This window comes from Urocitellus parryii, chromosome 4, assembly GCF_045843805.1.
Source record: "Urocitellus parryii isolate mUroPar1 chromosome 4, mUroPar1.hap1, whole genome shotgun sequence".
In the NCBI taxonomy this organism is placed as follows: Eukaryota; Metazoa; Chordata; class Mammalia; order Rodentia; family Sciuridae; genus Urocitellus; species Urocitellus parryii.
This window is the reverse complement of record NC_135534.1, coordinates 173,271,453-173,297,407: the sequence shown is the minus strand read 5'-3', so window position 1 is coordinate 173,297,407 and position 25,955 is coordinate 173,271,453. Positions and strand designations below refer to the sequence as shown.

Below are 25,955 nucleotides of genomic sequence, written 5' to 3'. Positions count from 1 at the left end.
TATACATATATGTAATGTCTAGGTATATATATGTGTGTGTATATTATAATATATAACTGTTCCTTTCCCCAGGACCCAGAAAGCCTTACTTGACCAACAAATCTGAAATATATTTTGTTATTCTTTCTTACAATAATCTTTTTTTTTTTTTAGTAAAATTTTTTAGCTGTAGTGGACACAATACTTTTAATTTATTTATTTATTTATAATTTATAAAGGATTGAACCCAGGGCCTCACAAGTGCTAGGCAAGTGCTCTACCACTGAGCCACAACCCCAGACCCTCTTATAATAATCTTCTCATTTCATTTCAGCCCATTTATCACAATTTGCTAATGGTGTGTTTTACTTGCTTAATATGTCTTCTCCAGTTGATTGGCAGCTCCATGGGGGCAAATTCTAAGTCTGCTTTGCTCATTATTGAATACTCAACACCTGGTCCATGTTTAGCACATGATAAGCCCTCAGTAGACGTTCATTGAATTAATTGAACACAAACACTAACCATACACAGACAGGAATGATAATTTATTGTACTTAATCAGTGGTTCTCAAAGTGTGATGATTAACAACACCAGGGAACTTTTTAGAAATGAAAATTTTTGGTCCCACCCCAGACTAGAATCAGAATCAGAACTCTGGAGATGGGTGCCGGCAATCTGTGTTTTAACCCTGAAGGTGATACTGATGCACACTAAAGTTTGAGAACACTGTAGTAAATTAATGGCCATTTTATTCTACATTAGACACCTATAGATTTTAACACAAATAATTTTGTTTGGGTGTTGTGATGCATGCCTGAAATCCCAGTGACTCAAAAGGCTGAAGCAGGGGTATTGCAAGTTTGAGGCCAACATGTCTCAGTATAAATAATAATAATATCATCATCTAAAAGGTACAGCACCCCAGTACCACACACACACACACACACATATTTTAATAGAGAAAATTAAAAGTACTGGGGGTGTAGCTTACTGGTAGGGTGTCCCTGGGTTCAATCCTCAAAACTAGGGAAAAAAGAAAAGCAAAACAAAACAAAACAAAACAAAAAAACACCATAATTCAGACATAATTGGGAACTACTTCACAAAGAAGGTAATGTTTTCCAGGAAACCTCCAGTTTGGATAAACCATGGAAAAGTAAACCAGGCAGAGACCTATATAGCCAAAGGCACACAGACATGAATTAGCTTGGCCTTAGAAGGCAAGTGGCCTTAGAAGGCAAGTGGGTGCAGTGGCTCAGGAGGCTAAGACAGGAGGATCACAGGTTCAAAGCCAGCCACAGCAAAGACAAAGTACTGAGCAACTCAGTGAGACCCTGACTCTAAATAAAATACAAAATTGGATTGGGGATATGGCTCAGTGCTTGAGTGCTCCTGAATTCAATCCCCCCCAAAAGAAGGCATCTCTATATAAGTAGTTCTGTGGAATCTCAAGCGTAGCAGAGAATGGCCTGAGACGAGATGGAAATGGAGATGTAGACAGGGCCCTTGAATGCCAGGTGTGAAGCAGGAAGGGTACAAGCATCCCACTCCTCCTCCCTGAGTCAGGCTTCCTTGGGCTTGCTCCATGACCTTCGCTTTTCCTCTCTCCCTCCTTACCCTCTTTCTGCTCTCTCCTCTCTTTCTCTGAGGATGAGGCAGTCTGCTTCTTGGGTCATCCCTACTCCTCCCCTACTGATGTCAGCTCTGCCCGGGCATGTCTGGATTATAGTTTTAGAGCCTAGCTTGGCCACCCAGACTTTAGGGAAAAGACCTGGAAGCTGGGTCTCAGAGGAGCCTTGCAGGTACACCTATAGAGAGCTCATCTGGGGCTTCCAGAAAGACAGTTCTTTTCCATGGAGAGTTTCAGCCCTGAGAGGGGGCCAGAGGTGTCAGATCCTAGGTTTCTAGGGACCCATTCTTGTGTCACACAGTGCTCCCTACCCCCAATCAGGGGAACTGGCTCTAGGCTGTGCCTTCTCCACTTGGGTGGCTCATAGCTGAACTGGCCTTCAGGGTCTTCAACCTATTTTTTTTTTTTTAATACTGGGATGGAACCCAAGTCATGTTACCACTGAACTACATACTCAGCCCTTTTAAAATTTATTTTGAGAAAGTGTCTTGCTAAGTTGTGGACTCTGGCCTCAAACTTGAACTTAATTCTTTTTTCTTTTTTTTTTTTTTTTTTTTTGGTACCAAGGATTGAACCCAGGAGTGCTTAACCACTGAACACTTCCCCAGGTCTATTTATTTTATTATTTATTTATTTATTTAGAGACAGGGTCTCACTAAGTTGCTTAGGGCCCTGCTGAGTTTCTGAGGCTGGCTTTGAACTTGTGATCTCCTGCCTCAGCTGCCGCAGTCTGGCTGGGCACAATTCAGGAGCCACTTGTCAAAAGAAACTAACTTTATTTTTAGAACTACAAACGCCAAGCAAAACAGCTCCTCAGGAAAAAAACCCTCAGAGCCCAACTGCCACCACCGGCTTCCACAAGCCTCTCACCCACACAAACCTCACCACCTCCCACAATCCTCCTGCTCTTGAGGCCGATTGGCTGGGTCGTGTGGGTGGAGCCAAAGAAGTCCCCCAATGAGCAGCTCCGTGGTCTGAAAGGGCAGGGAAACAGCCCAATGAGCAGCTCCGTGGAGGAGCCAATCAGCTAGATGTTGCTGGGGCCACTGTGAGCCAATCATCAGCCGGCAGCTGGAAGTTTGCTGGCAGCTGGAAGTTTGCTGGGGCCCCTTTGGCTGTGGCTCTCAACACTCAGCCTGCTGAGTTGCTAGGATTATAGGTGTGCACCACCATGCCCAGCAAACTTGAACTTGAGATGTCTCAGGTTCACACATGCTCCACTGCACAATGTTCTTAACTAACTGAAGGGTGCCTGGAAATGAGGAAGGGTGATAATAGCCTAAATAACAATAGGTACTATTTATTGAGCACTTAGAGTGCTGATACTATGAATCACCTACACCTGCAGTTCTTAACTTTATGCAACCCAGTGTCCCTTTCTTATAATAAATATTTCATAATGCCACCTTAAAATTAATAGATAACATAACCAACCTACATCTTGGCTTCATAAAATTAAATCATAAAGGGTCACAATTACATAAATGGGAAATAAAATTAATTTATAACACAAGGATATATATTTCAATGTGTAAATATTAGAAGATATAATGAATAGTCTTGGACTTGCACCTTAGAATCCCTGTGAGTGTGCAACATTTATAAATGCAGACAGATACAGGTGTGGCATATAATTGGCTCAAATGCTGTCACGGGAGGTGGCCTGAGATGGTTCTGGACCCCGGTATCACAACTCAGGATGATGGGGTCCTTAACCACTATAGAAAAGAATTTCTAGATATGTCAGACATTAAGGCACAGAGATTTATTAGGAAAACAAGGAGAGAGACTTTCAGGGTTCTCTACCTGTTATTTTAGAAGAAACTTGATGAGGGATGGGCATGGAAAAGTATGTAGGGAGGACATCAGTCAGGAGATCACAAGATAGCTTTTGATGATCTGGAATTTCTCAGGATCCTTAGGTTGACATCTTCTCAATTATCTGAGAACAAAATGTTGGAAAATAGACAATAGATAATGTTGGTAAAGAACCATACGCTACATGTTTCATAACTATCTTTGCTCAATATATTCTAAAAATGCGTTAGTGAGTTAACAGTGCACAGGGCAATTTTCATAAGTAGGTGAATTTTCAGTGACTTTAAGATTGTGAGTGAAGATTTGTGTATTTTCCAGAAATTTAGGAGTGACAGGCTTGGGAGACAGAACTTGCTTGGGATGGAAAGGTATGAAGAACTGCAGCACAAGACTTTTAGGTTAAAGTTATAGACTCTTTGTCCTTCCTTTTGTCTTTTTTCTACCTATCTTATTTCTTTCTACCCTACTTCAGTACCACCAATACTGTTGCCACATGATTTTCATTTCTAATGTCCTGCTAAAATTCCAAACAAAATAGTACAATCTTTCCTTGATTTGCATGGTGTGCTGCTATCTTTTGTTTGTCCCTCCAAGATGTATGCTCCTGCACTTCTCCGTTCTGCTGTTAGCCTTGGGGGCCTGATCAGTCAATCATGCACATGCCCTCAGGTTGCCTGTTGGGTTTGACCAATGGGAGCCCCAACAGTATGGAAGGAAAGACAGGTTGGGGCACTTATTTCTCTGGCTATCTACTTGGCTATATTCTTCAACCTAAGGTTAATGCTGCCCTCAAGGTGGCTGTGGTACATTGAATGGGGGCCCCCAAAATATATATCCACATCTAATTCTGGAACTTGTGAACGTGATCTTACTGTGAATGTTACCTTTGAAGATATAATTAAGGATCTCAAAAATGAGATGTAATGACAAGAGTTTTTATCAGAGACAGAAAACACAGAAAAGAGATGGAGGCAGAGATTAGGTATATGTAGCCACAAACCAAGGAACCCTAATCAGAAGCTAGAAGAGATGAGGAAGCATTCTTCCCAGGTGCCTTTGGAAGGACTGTGAAAATTTACAATATTTTGGATTGTGGCCAGATGTAGCAAGCATCTCTTCCACTCTTCTTCCATTGACTGAACTCAGTCATATGCCATACCTAGATGCAAAGGAGGCTGGGAAACAGACTGCTTGGTGAACATAGCATATTCTCTGCAGAAGAAGTTTTAAGTTCATCTACTCCCAATATTACAGGAAAGTGGGGGGAGCTGAAACTCCAAATCTTGGTTCTTGTGTTTCAACGAAAGAAAATTTAAAGTCAGACCCAAAAAGCCATGCTTATAATAAAGTTCTCTTTATTATAAGTGAAAGTAAAGTAAAAGCAAAATGAGGCTTAGCTTAAGCAGAGAGCACTCTCGGGAGAGAGTGGGCCATCTCCAAGCAGAGAACAACAAAGGAGACACTGCTCTCTCCAAATTTAATACTGTTTGATGTTTACCAGGAGAACTGGGGTAATCAGTCAGGAATCTTCACCAATCAGCCCACTCCTCCTTCACATGAGTGGTGGAGTTTTTGATCTTAGTTGGTCCTCTCTGGAACTGTCATGGTGGCCATCTCATTTAGGGAGGCTTTATTTACAAGTCAATCCCATGTTAGCGTGGGCACTGGGGTCAGTAGCTGGTCAGAAGTTACCTGAGCTACTAAAGGAATCCTCCTTCCTAGACAAATGAGGACACTTATAATTTCTAGCTTTATATCAATCTCAATAGATCCTGTCAAGAGTCATTCCCATTCATCCTTTTCTTTTGATGTATTTTCCAATTAACTCCTTTGTTCCTGTGTGTTTTATACAAATTAACTGCCAGCCTTTCTTTTCTCATCCACTTTGAAAGTAGTTTAAAGACCCTAAAGCAATTTAAGGGATGCTTGTGACTATGCCATGCATTTCACTGTTCATTTCTAGTTACTACCTAACACCTATAGCTGGAGCATAAAGAAAGAAGACTTAAGTACAACTGTTTTCTTTGCTATTGATCTATTGGGTGACCATTTTCATGTCTGTCTACTTTTAGACTCCTCATTTTTCAGATGGTTATGGAAATCCTCATAGCTGTATGATGGCCAGATGTAAAAGGAACAGAGTACTGGTAGGGGAAAATGGAGAGAGCTGCCTTTACCTGAGGCCTATCCTTGTCCAGCAGCTCCTCTGACTCTTCTATCACCTTCTTTTTTTTTTTTTTTTTAAAGAGAGAGTGAGAGAGAATTTTTAATATTTATTTTTTTTAGTTCTCGGCGGACACAACATCTTTGTTTGTATGTGGTGCTGAGGATTGAACCTGGGCTGCACGCATGCCAGGCGAGCGCGCTACCGCTTGAGCCACATCCCCAGCCCTCTTCTGTCACCTTCTGCAGCCAGAAAAACCTAACAGGATCTCCTGATTGTTGAGGAGGCCAGGTTGTAAAGTCTAAGCACACATGCTATCTCTTAACATTGACATTGTTGGTAAAAAGTGTCAGGGAAATTAATAAAGAATTGGGAGCCAGCTACTGGGGGACTCTGGCAAGGGCTCTGCAGAAACCCAGTGGAGACTCCAGGGATCCAGGAGTCAATCCAAAGAGATGCCAGAGCTATGTTCAAAGAACCAGAGCTGGGACTGGGGAGTGGGGATTGATGCTCATGCCAAAAAGACACCCATTGTTTAATCTTTCCAAAACCTTTTTTTCCAAGGAATCAACTCTCCCACACCGAAACCACAAGGTTATAGTGGGATCATATTTCTACAATATGATCCTGACTCCCTGATCACTTGATTAGGCCAGGATCAGGTTCCTAACTCATGTTAAATGGAGCAATAGTTTTTCTCCTTGGTAATTGTTATGGTTTAAATATGAGATATCCCCCCAAAGCTCATGAGTGAGACAATGCAAGAAAATTTAGAGGTGAGCCAGGCACGATGGCACATGCTTGTAATCCCAGCGGCTCCGAGGCGGAGGCAGGAGGATTGCGAGTTCAAAGCCAGCCTCAGCAAAATTGAGGCACTAAGCAACTCAGTGAGACCCTGTCTCTAAATAAAATACAAAATGGGGCTGAGGATGTGGCTCAGTGGTGGAGTGCCCCTGAGTTCAATCCCTGCTACCCCCCCCCCCAAAAAAAAAGGAAAAAAAATTTAGAGGTGAAATGATTAGGTCATGAGAATCTTAACCTAATCAGTACACAGATCTACTTGATTGGATTAACTGATAAGTGTAGGCAGAGAGGGTGTGGCTGGAGGAGGTAGATCATTGGGGGCATGCCTTTGGAGTATATATCTTGTCCCTGGTGATCAGAGCGTATTTTCTGCATCCTGGTAATTATAGCCTGAATTTCTTTCTTTCTTTCTTTCTTTCTTTTTAATTTATTTTCAGCTGTAGTTGGACACAATACCTCCACCCCATTTATTTTTTCTATGTGGTGCTGAGGATCAAACCCAGGGCCTCCACATGCTAGGCAAGCACCCCACTCTGAGCCACAATCCCAGCCCTGAATTACTTTCCTCTTCCTTCTTGATGTTCAGCCTCACCTTGGGCCCAGAACAATGGAATTGGGCAGTTCTGAGGCCTCAGAATTCATGCGCCCCAATAAACTTTTTCTCCTTTATGGTGTCCTTGTCAGGTCTTTTGGTCACAGCTGTGAAAAAGCTGACTTAAACAGGAATATTGAAGAGAGAAAGAACAGAGCTAGATTGAGGTTGATTGACCCATTGACACATAACACTTACGTGCTCTTTGGCAGCCATATTTTTCTCACTATGTAGAAGTAACAAGAAAAAGAAGCTGGTCTGATGAAAGAGAATTAAAAATGAAGAGACTTACAGTAATATTTGAGTTTCTAGTTTTACTCCATTCCTGAAGCCAGGCTGTAGCCAGTCTTTTGCCTTTATGAAATGTCTCAGAATCATTATAATTCTATTTCTTGCTTAAGCTAGTTTAGGTAAATTCTTATGTGAATTTCCTTATCAGATGTATTTATTATGTGAATTTCCTTATCAGATATATTTATTATGTGAATTTCCTTATCAGATGTATTTATTCATTCAATAAATATTTGTGGAGCAGCTGCTATGTCCTGGGTACAGTAAAGAGCTGAAAAAGATAGATCCAGTATCCACCCTTATGGGCCTTGGAGGTGGGATAAAAGACCAGGGCAGGAACAGACCTAAAACAACTGCTCTCAGGTAAACAGATAAAGTCCAGGCTTATAAGAACATATACAAAGTGATGAGAACATATAGGTTGTAAGTTGAAGGTCCAAACAGGAGTTGAGTAGAGAGAATTAAGATGTAGAAGTGAGAAAGCATCCCGGGGAGGAAGAAGAGCATGAACAAGAACTCATTATGATGCCAGCACCCTTCAAGAGACAGCAACATGTCAGCTAAAATGGGCCAGCTAAGGGTCCTGGTTTCTTACCTCATTCCACTTCAGGCCCTCAACAAATAACATTGGTAAAAAAAAGATTCTTCCCTTTTCCACTGAAACAGCTCAGCAGGAGCCACTCTGTCCTGTTCAGAACTCTTCTATTCCTTGTGGAGAATAGAGAAATGTAAAACAATTCCAAGAAGGCCTTGGCACACTGAATATTATTTGTACATCATTCCTTCCCTTTCATTAATACCTTTTCTGGCAGAGTACTGGCTTTCTTCCTAATAACCACTTCTTCACACATTTACCTTTCTTACTCCTATAGTGGGGGCAGCATTGTGCCTAGCTAATAAGCTTGCATTTTCTGGCCTTCCTTGTGGATGGGGATGGCTAATAATGTCAATGGAAGTGACTGGGTAAAGTTTTGAGAAAGCTATTTAAAAGGGGCTAACCTACCCAACAGCTCGGGAGGCTAGGCAGGAGTTCAAAGCCAGTCTCAGAAACTTAGAGAGGCCCTAAGCAACTTAGCAAGACTCGGTCTCTAAATAAAATACAAAAGGCCCTGGGATATGGCCAGTGGTTAAATGCTCCTGGGTTCAATCCCCAGTACAATAAAAAGAGGGTGTAACCTAACTAGCAAGCACCCCCTTCCCTTTCCCTCTATTCTTTCTTCAACCATGGACTTGATAGGTGGAGCCCCAGCAGTCATCTTTCATCCATGAAGTGACATTTAATGGGTAAAAGTCATGTGTGAAGACAGAGGATTCCAATCTGGAGACTTGTGGATAGTCTCCATACCAGCCTGGACTCTCCTGAGAGGAAACTACATCCCTATCTTATTTTTATTTAGGCCACAGATGCTTTGAATCTTTCTTACTAGCAGCTGAATAAAATTCTTTATTGATGTAACCCCAAAACCCTCTCATAATTCAGTTTTTTACCAACCAAAGAGCCCCCCCCCAAAAAATAATTCATTCATTTATTCACTCAAAAACTCTGATTGAAGATTTTATATTCTAGAATCAGGTGAGATTATGTGGCTATAAAAGGGTGTTATTAATACCAAAGCAATAAAAACATATTAGTGACATAATTTTTATGAATTTTGCTATTTTTAGTTACTTTGGAAAGGTATCACAATCATGGAGATTTTAATGTAATTTTTGCTAGGAGAAAACTCCTGTTAGTGATGTGAATTATCAAAACCTAGTGCTGCTGGGCGAGTGGCACATGCAGCTCAGGAGGCTGAGGCCGGAGGATCACAGGTTTGAAGCCAGCCTCAGCAACTTAGTGGTGATCTAAGAAACTTAGGGAGACCCTATCTCAAAAAGGGCTGGGGATGTGGCTCAATGGTTAAGTGCCCTTAGGTTCAATCCCTGGTACAAAACCAAAAAAAAAACCCAAAAACAGTATTGTTTGATGTTGTAAATAAAGGGAGCAAAGACTGATCTCTAGTGTATGCATTTCTCAAACTTTAATAGACTTAGAGAAATACTTGAGGATCTTACTAAAATGTGGATTCAGATTTGAAGGATCTTGGGGGCTGGGGATGTGGCTCAAGCGGTAGCGCGCTTGTCTGGCATGTGTGCGGCCCGGGTTCGATCCTCAGCACCACATACCAACAAAGATGTTGTGTCCACCGAGAACTAGAAAATAAATATTAAAAATTCTCTCTAAAAAAAAAAAAAAGATTTGAAGGATCTGGGTAGGGAAGGAGGGCAGAGGGGAGCCTCTCACCAGAGGATGCCCAGGGGCTGCCTGGCATAGAGTATTTGGAGAGGAAGAACCCAAGAGCCTCCCTGTGGCTGAACTTGGGTCATCCTCCAGCTGCCATTCCTTCAGAGATGATTCCTATTCCAGGGCTCCCCCTCTCCTTGTTTTTGAGACAGCATCGGGCATTTCCAGGGCATGAAGGCCAACATCACCAAATGGACAGCAACAACGAATGGTGTTGGATATCCCAAACCATGCTCAATCTGGCTGCTCTGGTCCTAGAAGCAAAGAAAAGCCAAGAAAATCCTCCCTGGAGCCCACATCCTTCACTGTCTCCTGGCCACCACTATCTTCTTTGGTGTTGCTATTATTTAAATCTATGCCCCCATAGTATGTGCTAGAAACTTAATTCCCCAGTGCAACTGTGTTGAGGGATGGAGTCGAACAGGTGTTTAGGTCATGGGGGCTCCACCCTTATGAATGGGTTAATGCCAATTATAAAAGGGTTTGAGGCTGCAAGTTGAATCACTTGGTTTCTTTTGCTCTTCTTTCTTATGCCTCCAGATAGTGCAACAAGAAATCCTTTATCAGGCTGGGTGTGGTGGTACACTCCTGTAATCCTAGCAAGTTAGGAGGTTGAGGCAAAAGGATTAAGAGTTTGAGGTCAGCCTGGGCAAGGTAGTGAGACCGTATCTCAAAATAAAAAAATAATGAAAAAGGGCTGTGAATATAGCTTAGTGGTATAGCACCTCTGGGTTCTGTACCTCAAAAAAAAAAAAAAAAAAAAAAGAAAAGAAAAAAGCCTTTACTAGATGTGGTCTCTTGACCTGGGACTTCCCATACTCTAGAACCACAAGAAATCTGTGTTTCCTGAGCTGGGTGCAGTGGCACAAGCCTGTAATTCCAGTGACTTGGGAGTCTGAGGCAGGAGGACTGTGAGTTCAAAGCCAGCCTCAGCAATTTAGCAAGGCCCCAAGCAACTTAGCGAGACCACGTCTAAATAAAATATAAAAAGGGCTGGGGTTGTGGCTCAGTGGTTTTATAAAACAAACAACAACAAAAATCCTGTGTTGTTTATATAGAACCCAATCTCAGGTACAGATGGCAAAGTGTTTCTAGAATTGTCTGTGGGCTAATATGCATTACAAGCTTCCAAGAGCGGGTATGCAATACCCAGCATTTCCTAAACTTATTTGACATCTGCAATGAACACATTCTATATGTTCTCTCAGATTCTCTCAATTCTGCTTGAGTCCTGATGCCCTGGCCTTTTGCTTTTTCCTTGACTATTGCAGTTTGATTCCACCGTGGAGTTCTGAGGCCAACCACTTGCTGCCAACAGCCTGTGGTTGCTCCAGGCATTTTTCATTATTTCCCATGTTCTGGGTTTGCACCTCTTTTAAAAACATCAGCATATAATCCTTGCTCCAGGCTTTGTCTTTTCAGGAACCTGGGCTAGAACAACCTTCAACAGATTCTGCTCCCCTCTTTTTCCTAGAATATTCATTTCTCTGGGAACTAAGATTCCTGGAATGTACTTTGGAAACACTGTGTTTATCGTCTTTCCCTGTATGTCCACAGGCAACTCAGATTCAGTATGTCCAATACTGAATCAACTCTGTTTTCCTTCACATTTTTCCTCGTTTGGGCTTCCCTGTCTTAGTGATTGGCACCACATTTACCCATCACCCAAGCTATTTGATGTCACTCTTTACTCCTCACCCTTTTTCATCCAACCTGTCACCCTTCCTCCTTCCTCCTTCTCATATAATTAACAGTCATTCATTGTTGAAAAGGCAGTGTTGATACCATCTTCTTACTCTGTCTCCTTGGCAGCCTGGGAGTCACTACTCTGTTAGTTCTCTTAGGTCCTTGGATTTGTTTTCATATAGCCCTTATCACATTTTATAGCAATTGAGTTTTTAAAAGTGAATTTGGGCTTGGCAGTAAGTACCTATAATCCCAACTACTCAGGAAACTGAGGCAGGAGGATTATAAATTTGAGGCCAGCCTGGGCAACTTTCTAGACTTTATCTCAAAATAAAAATTAAAAAGGGGTAAGGATATAGCTCAGTGATAAAGTGCTTGCCTAGCATGCAACAGGCTCTGTGTTTAAGCCCCAGTATCACAAAAATAAATAATAAAAATAAATACAAATTTAAAGAATAATAATAATGATTAAGCTTCCCCACCATTTTTGGTGTCTTATTCAACTCTAAATCCCTAGCACCTAGAATGGGAATTAACTCATTAATTGATAGAGCGGAACAAGGCAGTGTAGGGGTGGTGGAGAGAACTCAAGTTTATAAACCTCTACCTTAAGGAAAGAGGATGAATTTTGAGATGGTGAGAAATACCTGTGTGTTGTGAGAAATACCTTGTTTGCCTTGGGTTCAGGTGGTTGGCAACTACATTTTATAATCAGCTCCAAAATATATCTAAAGATGATTTTAAAGGAAGTACTCAAGTAGGACTTCTTTTTTTTTTCCAGTACTGGGAATTCAACCCAGGGTGCTTTACCACTGAGCTACATCCACAGCCCTTTTGAGGGGTACCAGGGATTGAACTCAGGGGCACTTGGCCACTGAGCCACATCCACAGCCCTATTTTGTATCTTATTTAGAGACAAGGTCTCACTGAGTTGCTTAGCACCTCACTTTTTGCTGAGGCTGGCTTTGAACATGCAATCCTCCTGTCTCAGCCTCCCGAGCTGCTGGGATTACAGGCGGGCACCATTGAGCCAGCTTATTTTTAAATTTTGAGATAAGGTCTCCCTAAGTTTCGGGGATGGCTGCCAACTTGCCATCCTCCTTCAAGCAGGACTTCTGTAAACACTCCAACACAACTACAGAGGCCCTATTCTTATGGGGACACTCACACTTGGCACTTGCAGGAAACAAGAGTGACCACTTCCTTAAATCTGGCACTGTACTGGTCCTGCCAGGACTTAAGTTGGGAGTGTCCCACTGACACTCATGCTGAGACAAAAAGATAGACCACTCATAGGTATCCAGGAAAAGGGTCTCAGAGAAGAAAAGGAGGAAGTAAGAAGTGGGAAATCATTCTGACCCCAGCTATTCCTAGCCACAAGGACAGTTCCGTAATAGCCTCTAGACACCACTGACCCCAAACAGACCCTCACCCCCATTCTTGTGCTGATTAAAGCTTAGAAATTACTTTTCTTCAGATTTGCTGAAGAAGGCAATATAGAGTTGATTGGCCCCCTTTCTAAATTCTATATCCCACCAATCCTCTACAGGGACAGATCAAGCCCATAAAAACCCATAGACAACAGACACTCATTGGCATCCCTCTCTTGGTATCCCTTCCTCTTTGGAAGCTCTGCTTTCTTTCTATTACTCTAATAAACCCTGTTACTTTGCTCTCATCCTTGGGTCTGTGGATTTCGCCCTTCAAATTTTCGAGACAATGAACCTACCTGGCATCCATATTCCATGTTATAATGCTGAATATTAGAAATTGAAACCTGTGTAAACTAAAGTTCCCAGCAGGAGAGTGTGTGAGTTTCTAAGGCTACCTTAACAAAGTACAGTCATATGTCAGCTAATGACAGTTCTGAGAAATGTGTCATTAGGCAATGTCCTCATTGTGCAAACATTAGAGTGTACTTACATAAGCCTAGATGGTATAGGCCAACCAATCAACATGTCTTCTGTGTTAGTTAGCTTTCCATTACTGTAAAAAGTACCTGAGACAATCAGTTTAAAAATGGGGAAAGGAGTAGGACATGGTAGTGCACAGGTTGCTGTAATCCTAACTCCTCTGGAGGCTAAATTCAAGGCTAGCCTGGGCAACTTAGTGAGATATTGCCTCAAAATAATATAAAAAGTGGTGGGGGTGTAGCTCTGGGAAGAGTGTTTGCCTAGCACATGCAAGGTACTAGGTTCAATCTCCAGTACTATAATATATATACATATATAAATATATATACATATATGTATGTGTGTGTGTGTGTATGTATATATATATATATATATATATATATATATATATATATATATATATGTTAAGGTCTGTAAACAAGTCAAAATAACACCTGGTATTTTGCCAGAGAAATGTTAGAGTTCGTAAACAAGTCTGGATGGTGCCTGGCAAAATGCCAGAGGGAGTGGTTTGAGAAGTAACAAAAGCGAGCCATTAAGTGTGGAGATTCCTTATTGGTTGACTGATGTATCTAGTTTATGCTAATTAAGATAAGCTGTGCAAAATGTATAAATACCTCTGTTGTCCTACAATAAACGGCTCCTACTCCTGTTGTATCAACGTTCACAAGTTATTCGTCACCCCCCCGGTTAGTTTGCTGCAGCCGGACTGCGGCATATATATATATTTTTTTGCTTTGTTTTGTTGTTTTAAAGAAGGAAAGGTTTACTTTGGCTCAGAGATTTACAGGTTTCAGTCCATAGCCAGTTGGACTGTTGCTTTTAAGCGTCTGGTAAGGCAGTACATCATGATGGAAATGTGTGGAGGAGAAAGTTGCTTATTTCATGGCTGCTGAAAATCATGAGAGGAAGAGGAAGAGATCAGAGTCACACAATCTCCTAGGAGGACATACACCCAATGACTAACTTCCATCCATTAGGTCTCCCTTCTCCTAAAAGTTTTACCACCTCCCCCAATAGGGCCACAGGGTGGTGACCAAGTTTTTAATACATGGGCCTTTGGAAGACACTTATTCAAACCATAGAAGTCACTTTTTAAATTAATTTTTAGTGGTTTTGAGGATAGAACACAGGGCCTTGCACATGCTAGGCAAATGCTCTGCCAATGAGCTCCAGCCTCTATGGCAGCCTCTTCATGCAATCAAGAGCTGTGGTAGTCATACAGGCATACACCTGTAATCTCAGTGGGGTAGGTCTGATATAGGAGAATTGCAAGTTTGAGGCCAGCTCTAGCAACTTAGCAGGACCCTTAGCAACTTAGTGAAATCCTGTCTCAAAGTTAAAAAGGCTAAAGGTGTAGTTCAGTCAATCTCCAGTACCATATATACACAAAGAAAAAAGACGGATCTGGTAAACACAGGATATGTTAGGTTGCTGCTGGTGTAACATTAGCATGTTTATTTTTACAATAAATTCTTTCTTGTAAGAAGATGTAACTTCTAAAATAAGAGTATAGTCTTTACAAAACAATACCAGTCACTTTTATCATTATCAAATATCATGTATGATACCCAATTGTATGTGTTACACTTTTATAGTAAGTTTGCTTATCCCAGCATCACTACAAAGGTGGGAGTAATGCCTTCCACTATGGTTTTATACAGCTATCGCATCACAAGGTGATAGGAAATTTTTAGCTCCTTATAATCCTAACAGAACCATTGTTTTTTTAATTTTTATTTATTTATTGGTACTGGGGATTAAACCTAGGGGGGCTTAGCCACTGATCCACATCCCCGGCTCTTTTTTAATATTTTATTTAGAGACAGGGTCTCACTAAGTTGCTTATGGTCTCACTAAACTACTGAGGCTGGCCTTGAACTTGTGATCCTCCTGCTTCAGCTTCCTGAGTCACTGGAATTACAGGTGTGTGCACTACGCTGGGCTGGAGCCATTATTTTATGTGTAACCCATTATTGACTGAGTTGTTTTATGGTATGTGACTGTATCACAAACTGTGGCTTACAACATCAAAACCTTATTTTATCACTGTTTTGGAGGCTAGAAGTCTGAAATCAAGGTTTCAGCAGGATTTCTTTCTTTCAATGACCCTGAGGGAAAATCTATTTTGTACCCCTCTCCTAGTTCCCAGGCCAGCAATCCTTAACGTTTTTTTTTTTTTTTTTTTTTGGCTTACAGATTATAGATGTGCTTCCATCTTCATGGGACGTTTTCCCTGTATTTCTGTGTCTTCATATGGCCTGAGTAGATTGGGCCAACCCTAGTCAGTAATAATTTCAGTATAATAAAGTATATCTGTAATGACTCTATTTCCAAATAAAGTCCCATTCTGAGGTTCTGTGGGTTAGCACTTCAATATATCATTTGTGTGTGTATGTGGACACAATTCAACCCACAACAGGGAGAAAAGCATAATTTTATTTTATATCAATTTTGAGAGCTGCTATACTCTGATTATCCTTAGTTTTGTTAAGAGAAGGGGTCATAAGTTGGTGACCCAGGGCCAAATTTATCTCCTACGCATTTTTGTTAAGCAGAGTCCCTAACATTCCCTATGTCTTACAAGATGACATTGTCTATCTGTGCCTTGAAGGAATTTCCATGGTTTAGAACTTGTGACCTTATTGTTTACCATCTTAGCTTCAGAACTATCCTGAGAAGCAGAACAAGTGTATTCTCATTTCACAGACCAGGAAACAGTCTTAGACAGTAAAAGTGACTTGCTTGAATCACACAGTTAGAAGAAGTAGGGCCAGGACTTTCAGTCTCCCGGTTTTGACTCCTTGTCCCCAACACTAAAAAACTGCATGGGCCTTCAAGATCCCATCCTCTGTTTTCCTGACTAGATCTTAAGAGCAGCAAAATGAATCTTAGAGACTCATTCTTGAGTCTTAGAGACTTTCAAAAATAGGCACATTCCTGAGGGAAAACCTTTGCAGATGTTCCTCCGGAAAAAAGAAAGTATAATAGTGTATTGTCTAAGCTAAGAATAGAAAAGTCTGGTTTTGAGCTTTGGCCAAGTGTGCAAACAAACAAACAAACAAACAAAAACCATGAATGGGACCTTGTGGAGCAATCTTCAGAGAAAGGTCTCGCTCAAGGGTTCCAGAACCCCTTCTTGCAAATATTGCCTTTATTAAAAACGGTGGTTCTAAGACTTCCTTTTTTGGTTGCTCTTTTGAGAATTGGATAATTGTTCTGTGTCTTCTTCCTAGAAAAATTCTCTTACAAGTGAAAGTGGACAGAACAAAGTTACTTAGTATTTCCTTTTATGCTTGGTGTTCTAAAATTTGATCATAATTAATCTGAGTGTAGATTTTGTTTGTTTGTTCTTCTTGGTGTTCAATGAGCTGTTTCAATGTGAAGCTTATATACTTTTTCAAGTCTAGGAAATAATATTATTTTCTTTATTTCCTTCCACTTCCTTTATTTCCTTATGCTAAAACTCCTATGAAATGGGATGGTAAAATTTCTGGACCCATCCTCCATGCTTCCTAACTTTTCTTTTGTACTAACTGATTTTGTTCTTTTGAACTTCATCTCAGAAGAATTTTTCAGTTTGATCTTTTAATTCTGTTATTCACTCTTCAAAGGTATCTATTTTGTATTTAGTCTATTGAATATTCATTTGGCAACACAAGTTCTAAATTTCTTTTTTTTTAACTTTTTAATATTTATTTTTTAGTTTTCGGCGGACACAACATCTTTGTTTGTACGCGGTGCTGAGGATCGAACCCGGGCCGCACACATGCCAGGCGAGTGCACTACCGCTTGAGCCACATCCCCAGTCCTCTAAATTTCTAAAATCTCTACCTGATTCTTTGTAAAAAGGATTTTTTTTTTTTGTAGTTGTAGATGGACAAGATGCCTTTATTTTATTTATTTATTTTTATAAGTGTGGAGAATCAAACCCAGTGCCTCACCTGTGCTAGGCAAGTGCTCTACCATTGAACTACATCTCCAGCCCCTGATTCTTTTTTTTTTATTTTTAATATTTTAGGTGTAGATGGACACAATACCTTTCAATACCTTTATTTTATTTATTTATTTTTATGTGGTCCTGAGGGTCAAACTCAGTGCCTCACACGTCCTAGGCAAGCACTCTACCACTGAGCCACTACCCCAACCCCTGATTTTTTAATATATGAAATATATTACTTTTCACCTATCTTATTAAGACCTTAATTACACTTAATTTATACCTTGTTTTTAGTATTATTAATTCTGGGATTTCTTTTGGCATTCATTTTCCTGTTAATGGATAGAGTAGGGAAGAAAGATAATTGTTTTCTTTGCACTCCCTCCCCCAAATTTTTAGATAGAAATAACTCCTGAAACAAAAGACAGATCAACAAGAAAACAACAAATAATTTATTAACATGAATATTTCATGTATACATAGTAGATACCTAGGAAATAATTCTCAAAGAGATGACTTTGAATTCTAGTTTATGTAGTATCTTCAACAAAGAACAGTAAAGGTATAGAGAAATGACAAGACAAAGGAAAAGACTTTGAGCCTCTAGAGATAGAAAATTGTGGCAGAAAAATGTTAGTTAGTAAACTTGTTATAAAGATTCCCCTCATGCCATCTCCAGGCTGGTAAGCTCTAAAGTTGCCTTCAGTGGTTAACCTTTGTTCTTCTGGGTAGACAAGGGGGAGGCCATCTTTGTCTTTGTAAATCTATGTCTTGCTTTTTGGTAAATGGGTCAGGGGCAGAGAGATTCTTTATATGTATGTTTCCTTCTTCTCAATTGCCTTCAGCTCAAAGTAATCCTTATGCCAAAGTGCCATATTTTGTTGTGGCACATTCTGGTCTCCCTGAATGGTTTTTCAGGGTCTTATTTCACAGTGTTGATTTTACTGAAAAGTTTTAATAGTTCTAGATATTTAATCTTTTTCTTTTATTTTTCTTGGTACCAGAGATCAAACCCAGGGTCTATGTATTCTAGGCACGTGCCCTACCACTGAATTACACCCCTATTCCTTTTTATTTTTTTATTTGGAGACATGGGGTCTTATTAAGTTGCTGAGGCTAGCCTTGATCTTATGATCCTCCTGCCTCAGCCTCCCAAGTAGCTGGAATTACAGATTTGCAGGGCTCCTGTTTATCTTTTAATTGTATGCTCTTGATCTTATATGTACTGTTTACTGACTGTGCATACAGTACATATGCAGGAAGAGTAGAATGTGCTGATTGGGCTTACATACACACACACATAAATACATACATACTAATATACATGTATATGTTGCCTGGTGCACTCACTGGTTTGGTCTGGAGTAAATTCACACCGCAGCTGGCAGATGACTATTGTCAAAGGAAGGAAGTGGATGATTGTCGCAGCTACTCCAAATGTAGTTGCCTAATCTACTACTCCAAAAAATGGCCCAAGGCCCTCTTTTTCTCTTAATCCATTAACTGACTTCATAATTCTTTTCTTCTGTCCTTCCTTCTTTTCTTTCTCTCTCTCTCTCTCTTTTACTTTGAAGGTAACATGGGTTTCATTATAGAAAATAAACAACAATGCATCTTAATGTTATAATGTTTTCAGGGTAATTTTAAAATGATCAGTAATTTGCCAATTTGTAAGTATGAATATATTAAATAAATTTATGTTTAAAATTGTTATGATCATCTTTAGAAAACAAAATATCTTAAAATAGTTATGTCATGAGGCATTAAATATCAGATACAAGAATTGCAATATGAAGTGTGAAATTAACGAGGACAAGCAATTTTTCAAATTATCTCTTCAATTAGAAGTCTTCAGAACGATTAATTTTCATCTATCACCATTGTTTTATTGGGGGAGGGGTACCAGAGATTGAACTCAGGGGAACTCAACCACTGATCCACATTCCCGACCCTATTTCGTATTTTAGTTAGAGACAGGGTCTCACTGAGTTGCTTAGTTACTCGCCAAGGCTGAGGCTGGCTTTGAATTTGTGATCCTCCCGTCTCTGCCTCCCGTGCTGCTGGGATTACAGGCGTGCACCACCGTGCCCGGCTTCACCATCATTCTTATACAGTCCTTGTAATTAATTGAATTTTATTCTGGATTAATTTCAGTAGACAGTATTTCTTCCATTTCCTCTTGGGAAAAAGACTCAACTTTTCCATTTTTATACCTGAACAGTTCTTCCTTAGTAAGAAATCCACATTTAGCTGGATCTAAAACCTCAAAAACTCAAATAAGGACATTTTCTGAAATGGTCTATATCCTTTTTCCAGAAGTTCTTTGGTCATCACTAAAAGAAAATTTTTAAATCAAACGTATTCCATGAGTTTTTTTCCTTTTACTTCTGCAAGTAGATCATGTAGCTCTTCTTTACTAGGATAGCATCCTAATGACCTGATAATTGCCCCAATCTCTCTTCCCTTTCTTTATTTTCCACCATTTCATGTGGAACCCATCGTCTCCCAGGTTTTTTCTTAACCCTTCTACTTTTGCAACAGTCTTCTGATGCATGAATTTTTTAATAGTGTTAATTTTTTCTTTATTATTTGCCTTTGGTACAAACTTAGAACAATATTTTGTACTCCCCTTTCCTTCCAAAATTATAAATATCCACCTATTTTCTTCTTTTACTATTTTTACAATTTCATTTTACATGCAAATCTTTAAGCCATCTGGAATTTATTCTAATGTCAGCTGTGACTTAGGGCTCTAACTTAATTTTTCCCTAATGGTGAGTTTTCCATGTGTGGGCTTTTAAAATGCAGGTTAACCCTCAGAGCTCCATAAAAGCTTAGGAGTTAAGAATAGAAGAGCTAGGACTATAACTCATTCAGCTCCTAATTTCTGTTCCATTACTGCTCACTCTAGGACTCTGGCAAATCTCAGTGCTCCTCAGGGGAAAAACTCTGAACAATGATTTAAGGCTGGGAGGGCTGAGGCAGAGAGAGGGGGATTTGCAGAGAACCCTCTAGAAGGTTAATACTTGCTGTGTCCCTGCCACTGGGCATAGATTCATCCAGAAGCAGTCGCTCAGCCTTACAAGAAGCAGCAGGGACCCTGAGCTCTAATCTTAATTGTATTTTTTCCCTTTAACCCTCATGTCCTTTCTCTACTGGTCTCACAAAGTCCATCTCCAAACCAGTGAGGCTTAGATTCTTCTTCTCTTGGATTTCACTTCATTTTGCACACATTTCTAGAGCAATTTTGTAAATATGTCATGCACATCCATCATGGATGGATACATTAGTAGATGAAGTTATCAGGAATTAAAAGGACACTATCTGCAAGTTTCAGGGGAAAAAACCACCAAAGAATATGGAGTTGCTGCTGACTCTGCAGACCTGAGAGGCCTCTGTGTGGCCCCTGGTGTTAATGGCATAGTGGTTGGCACCATATACCCTGGCCATGAATTTGACTAAAGCCACCTGAAGCTAAGTCATTCTTAATCGTTTTTATTAACTACTAGTTCCTGGAGGCACCAGGAAGAGTTAACTTTGTCTCCTCAGGGAGCTGATAACCTGGTATCTAAGTGTGTAGAGGGAATCTTGGAAGACACTTTAGGGAGGGGAGAATCAGGCACATCAAAATCTTCAGAGTCTTGCTCTGAAGCTCTGGCATATGTCTATAATTCCAGCTACTTGGGAGGCTGAAGCAGGAGGATTTGGGGTTTGAGGCCAGCCTGGGCAACATAGCAAGACACTGTTTCCAACAAAACAAAAATAACCAAAAAAGATAGAAAAAGAAAAACTTCAAGGAGAATAAGAAATGCAGTTAAGTTGGAGAAGTCCCCTTTATCTATAAAACAAGTAGAGCCGCACTGAACCAGTGTCTCCTGTGGCTGAATGTTTGAGAGTTTAAACTCTTATTATACCTTCTCTGACTTGATCCTCACAAAAACCAGGTGGCATTATCGGTTCCATTTTGTAAATGACAAAACTGAGTCTTACGGGAAATCATTTACCTAAAGTCACAAAGAGGAAGCTACAATCAAAGTCCAGGTAAAGAAAGGGGTTATTTGGAGAGAATAACCTAAATCTTTGAGCAGTTTGTACTCTCTTCTCCTTTCCCTGTTATTTATTTGGTTGTGTATGTTTTGTGTTTTTATTTGTTTGTTGTTGTTTTTGGTACTAGGGATTGAACCCAGGGGCACTTTACCACTGAGCCACATCTCCAGCCCTCTTTATTTATTTTTTGGAGACAGGTACTAAATTGCTTAGGACCTCACTAAGTTGCTGAGGCTGGCCTCAACTTACAATCCTCCTGCCTCAGCCTCTTGAGTTGCTGGGATTACAAGGGAGTGCCACCATGTCTGCCTCTCCTTTTCTTGGACTAGTTAGTGGAGTTGAACAGAATGTGCAGTTTTGATTCTCTGGGCCTTTGCTCTTGTAGTTTCATCTGCCTGTAATGTTCTTCATAGACCTTCTGTTCTGGTGAAATCGTACTTCTGTTAAAAGCCAGCTCTAATGTCTTGTCCCTTGAACAACCTCCACCCTTTCTTCCTCCCACTCTCAGGGCTCCTGAAGGCCCTCGAACGAGGGTCTAGCTTAGCCCCTGGGTTCACATTCATATCACCTCTAGGGCCCTGTCTTACCCCAGACTGTTGCTCCCGAAGTGAGAGATGACCAGGCGCTGGCATACATGCTTGTTGTTCTAGTTCATTTTGTGTTGCTGTAATAAAATATCAAAGGGTGAGTATTGCAAGTAAAAAGGTTTATTTAGCTCACAGTTCTTGAGGTTGAAGAACATGGTTCCAGCATCTGCTTGACTCTGGTGAGGGCCTCATGGCAAATGGAAATGCAATGGCAGGAGCTCCTGCAAGAGTGGAAAGGGAGACTTGAGGAAAAAATGAGCAGCCCAGGTGAAAGAGGATTCAGGGGAGGTCCTAGCTTCCCTTATAACTACCCATTCTCCATTCTCTTTCTCTCTCTTTTTTTTTTAAAGAGGTGTGTGTGGGAGAGAGAGAGAGAGAGAGAGAGAGAGAGAAGAGAGAGAGAGAATTTTTAATATTTATTTTTTTAGTTTTCGTGGACACAACATCTTTGTTTTTTTTTTGTATGTGGTGCTGAGGATCGAACCCAGGGCCGCACGCATGCCGGGCGAGCGTGTTACAGCTTGAGCCACATCCCCAGTCCATAACTACCCATTCTCAAGGGAACTAATCCAGTCCCACTAGACCTGTGTTAATCTCTTCTGGAAGATGTCTCCCCTGATCCTCCCCTGACCTAATTAGATCCTACTAGGCCCCACCGTTAAAGGTTTCACCTCAGCATCACCACACCAAGAACCAAGTCTCCAGCACACATAAATCTTCAAACCATTGCACTTGTTAAATAATTGTAGGAAGAAAAGCAACATTTTTTTTTTTTTTTTTTTACTGCAGTCAACATATCAGTCTTGGAGCTTGCACTATTCAGAATTTCTCTCTCTTAATCCTGATCTGAAGATTATGTGAGAGGTAGCCACATTCCTTTGAATGCTCATTCCTTTGACTTATCTTTTGGATTATCTCCTTGGGAACCATCACTTTTTTCAAGTCATTTTGCACTTTGAGAATTAATTAAGAGATAATTTCTTAATTTCTTGATAGAGGTTTTTTTTTTTAACAATCGTAGTAAATACACATAACACAAAATTTTACCAACTCAGTAATTTCCATGTGTACAGTCAGTAGTGTTAGTTTATTCATACTGTTGTGCAAGCAATCTTCAGAGATTTTTCAGCTTGCAAAACTAAAAGTACATCCATCAAACAATAGCTTCCCATTTCCTCCTACCTGCAGCCCCTGTAAATACCATTCTACTTTCTGTCTCTATGAATTGGACTACTTTAAGTATCTCATAAAGCTGGGCATAGTGGCACATGTCTGTAATCTTAGTGACTTGGAAGGCTGAAACTAGATGATTGCTAATTAATTAATTTATATATATATATATATGCGCCAGGATTTGAGCTCAGGGGTGCTTTACCATTGAGCTATATCCCCAGTTCTTATTTTTAATTTTGAGACAGATTCTTGCTAAGTTGCTGAGGCTGGCCTCAAACTTGCAATCTTCATGCTTCAGACACCTGAATTGCTGGGATTACAGGCAAATTGCACTGTGCCCAGCTTCATTTTACTATTTAAAATGCACTAAAGTTGAGCTGGGGCTGGGGCTGGTGTTCAATGGTAGTGCACTTGCCTGGCATGTGTGAGGCACTGGGTTCAATTCTCAGCACTGCATATAAATAAATGGAGTAAATGTCTATCAACAACTAAAAAATATTTTTAAAAATGCATTAAAGTTTTTGGGTTTTGTTTGTTTTGATTTTTGAGGCCTGACCTGTAGTCATTTGCAAATGACCACAGGCATTTACCAATGGAGTATATTCTAGATTTTCAAGGTATGGATTTTTATATCTTTTAATTCAATCTAGTTTACTAATTAATAAATCAAATTCTTTAAATGCTTTTTAATTATACAGTTTATTTATTAGTAATGAGCTAAGAGGGGCTGGGGATGTGGCTCAAGCAGTATCTCACTCGCCTGGCATGCGTGTGGCCTGGGTTCGATCCTCAGCACCACATAAAAACAAAGATGTTGTGTCCGCCGAAAACTAAAAAATAAATATTAAAATTCTCTCTCTCTCTCTCTCTTTAAATAATAATAATAAGCTATTTATTTAATGAATAATTAAAAATTTAATAATTTAATGAATTTAAATTACCTACTATTATTGTATTTTTGTCTATTTCTTTACATATTTCCTATTATTCTGTTGCTTTATGAATTCTAACATTATATTATTTTATGCATAAGTATTTATGACACATATTCATTGTAATTCTCAGTCTTTATTGTTCATGTATTCTTCTGTGTCTTGTTTTCTGTTTTATTTTTATTTTATTTTTTTTTGTGTGTGTGTATGTGAATTTAACCATCTCTAATATTAATATCATAACCCCTGTTTTCTTGTGTTTCGGTTTGCATCATGGCACTTGTTTTCTATTTTTTCTTTCCCTTTTATGAGGAACACTGTTTTTTTGATGTACCTCTTGCACATGGCAATAGTTGGGTTTTGTTTTGTGACTCTGAGCTGTTTCAAAAGACTGAAATTACTAGGTCAAAGGTTTAAAAAACAGAGTAAAAATGGGAGTTCATAACCCACTTGAATCAAATGTATGAAATATGATATGTCAAGAACTATGTAATGTTTTGAACAACCAATAATAAAAATTTTTAAAAAGGTTTAAAAAAAAACACTTTAGTTGCTTTTGACCCCCATGACCAAATAAATTGCTTTTCACAGGTTGGACCACTTTATCCTGTCACCAACCATTTGGAAGCAAACCATTTCTCCACCACTGCCAGCACAGCTATTATACTTCTGATTGCTTAAATTTTTAATAGGTGAAAATGGGACCTCATTGTTCTTTCACTTGTTTTTCCTGGCTTCTGAAGTTCTACTTTAAGTAAGTTAAGATAGAAGTATGATTAAGTCAAAATGAAATATCCCTTTTTTAGTATCTCTAATAAGATTGATGGGTAGGGGAGTTTCTTATTGATGATTGCCATGGCAACACTGGATCAATCACTTCCCACAGACTCCTCAGCCCAGCCTTAGGATTTTCCTGGGAGAAATTATCTATGTTCCTGCTTCCCACCCCTATACTTTGCTTTGTTTCCTTCTGTAGTAAATAGGCAACATAACATAAAGGGAAGACACAGAGTTGAGAGTTAGATTGAATGAATTCCAATTCTAGTTATTAACTATTAAATTTGATAATAATAGTTGATAATAATAATACATTGAATTTATTAAATTCTTACCATTTATTAGCTGATGATTTATGGCAGTTTGTTACTCCTCTCTGTGCCTTGGTTTCCTGAAATTATATCTCCAAGGATATTCAAGATTACATTCGGGTCTGGGGTTGTAGCTTGTTGGTAGAGAGATTGGGAGCATATGTGAGGTCCTCGGTTCAATGCCCAGTACCAAGAGGAAGAAAAAAGAAAAAGATTACAATAGTACTGGGTGCCACAAAGCATGCCTGTAATCCTGGTTTCTCAGGAGGGTAAGGCAGGAGGACAGCAAATTCAAGGGCAGCCTGGGAAATTAGCTGGACCCTGCCTCAACAAACAAACCAATCAACCAAAAAAGAAAATAAGAAAATAATGTCATTTAGTGGTAGAGCACCCTGTGTTCTATCTCCAGGACTGAAAATGAAAGGGAATGGTGCAAAATAATTAACTTATGCAAAGGACTCAGAGGTTTTATCGCTGGCTCTGCCTCTGGAAAATGCTCCTTTTCCTTTTACGACTATGAGGCTTTTGGTGGAACTGATTTCTTCCTTATATAGTCCTGCTTCCTTAGCCGCTACTAAGGTTTGGTCTTAGGCCAGGGGCAAGATCCTAGCAAAAACAGAGCCTATCAAAATCCTTTCTCTGACATTGAGACATGAGATAGGAAGTCTTTGATGCCTCCCTGTGGAAAAATCTCTCAGATAGAAGACCCAGGCTGCCAAGTTTCCAGCCTGTTGGAGGAAGCTGGGCTTGTAAGAATGAGGCTGGTGAGTGGAGAGAGAAGCAGACATTAGAGAGGGAAGGAGAACTTCGCATTGTTAGCACTGTGATAATCACTGGTTCTGGCTGTTCCCAAATGTATCTTACGAGACAATAAACATCTCGTTTTCTCTATGCTCACTTGTATTGAGTTTCCACCATTTGCAACCAAAAAAGACTTTTAATATACTTCTTAAAGTACCTTAGGACAGTAGATTGTGAGTTCTCCGGCCTGGCCATCCACCTTTCTGAGAAAAGCAAGAAGTT

General features: G+C 39.9%; 1 long non-coding RNA gene across 1 annotated transcript; it reads right to left on the bottom strand.

Moving 5' to 3' along the window:
- Positions 1-9,586: 9,586 nt before the first annotated feature.
- LOC113182159 (uncharacterized) lies at positions 9,587-25,199 on the bottom strand. The gene is made up of 3 exons (XR_003300678.2): positions 24,957-25,199; positions 21,740-21,816; positions 9,587-9,820 (listed from the first exon to the last, which is right to left on the bottom strand). It is a non-coding gene; the product is annotated as an uncharacterized LOC113182159 (long non-coding RNA).
- Between the last annotated feature and the right edge of the window lie 756 nt (positions 25,200-25,955).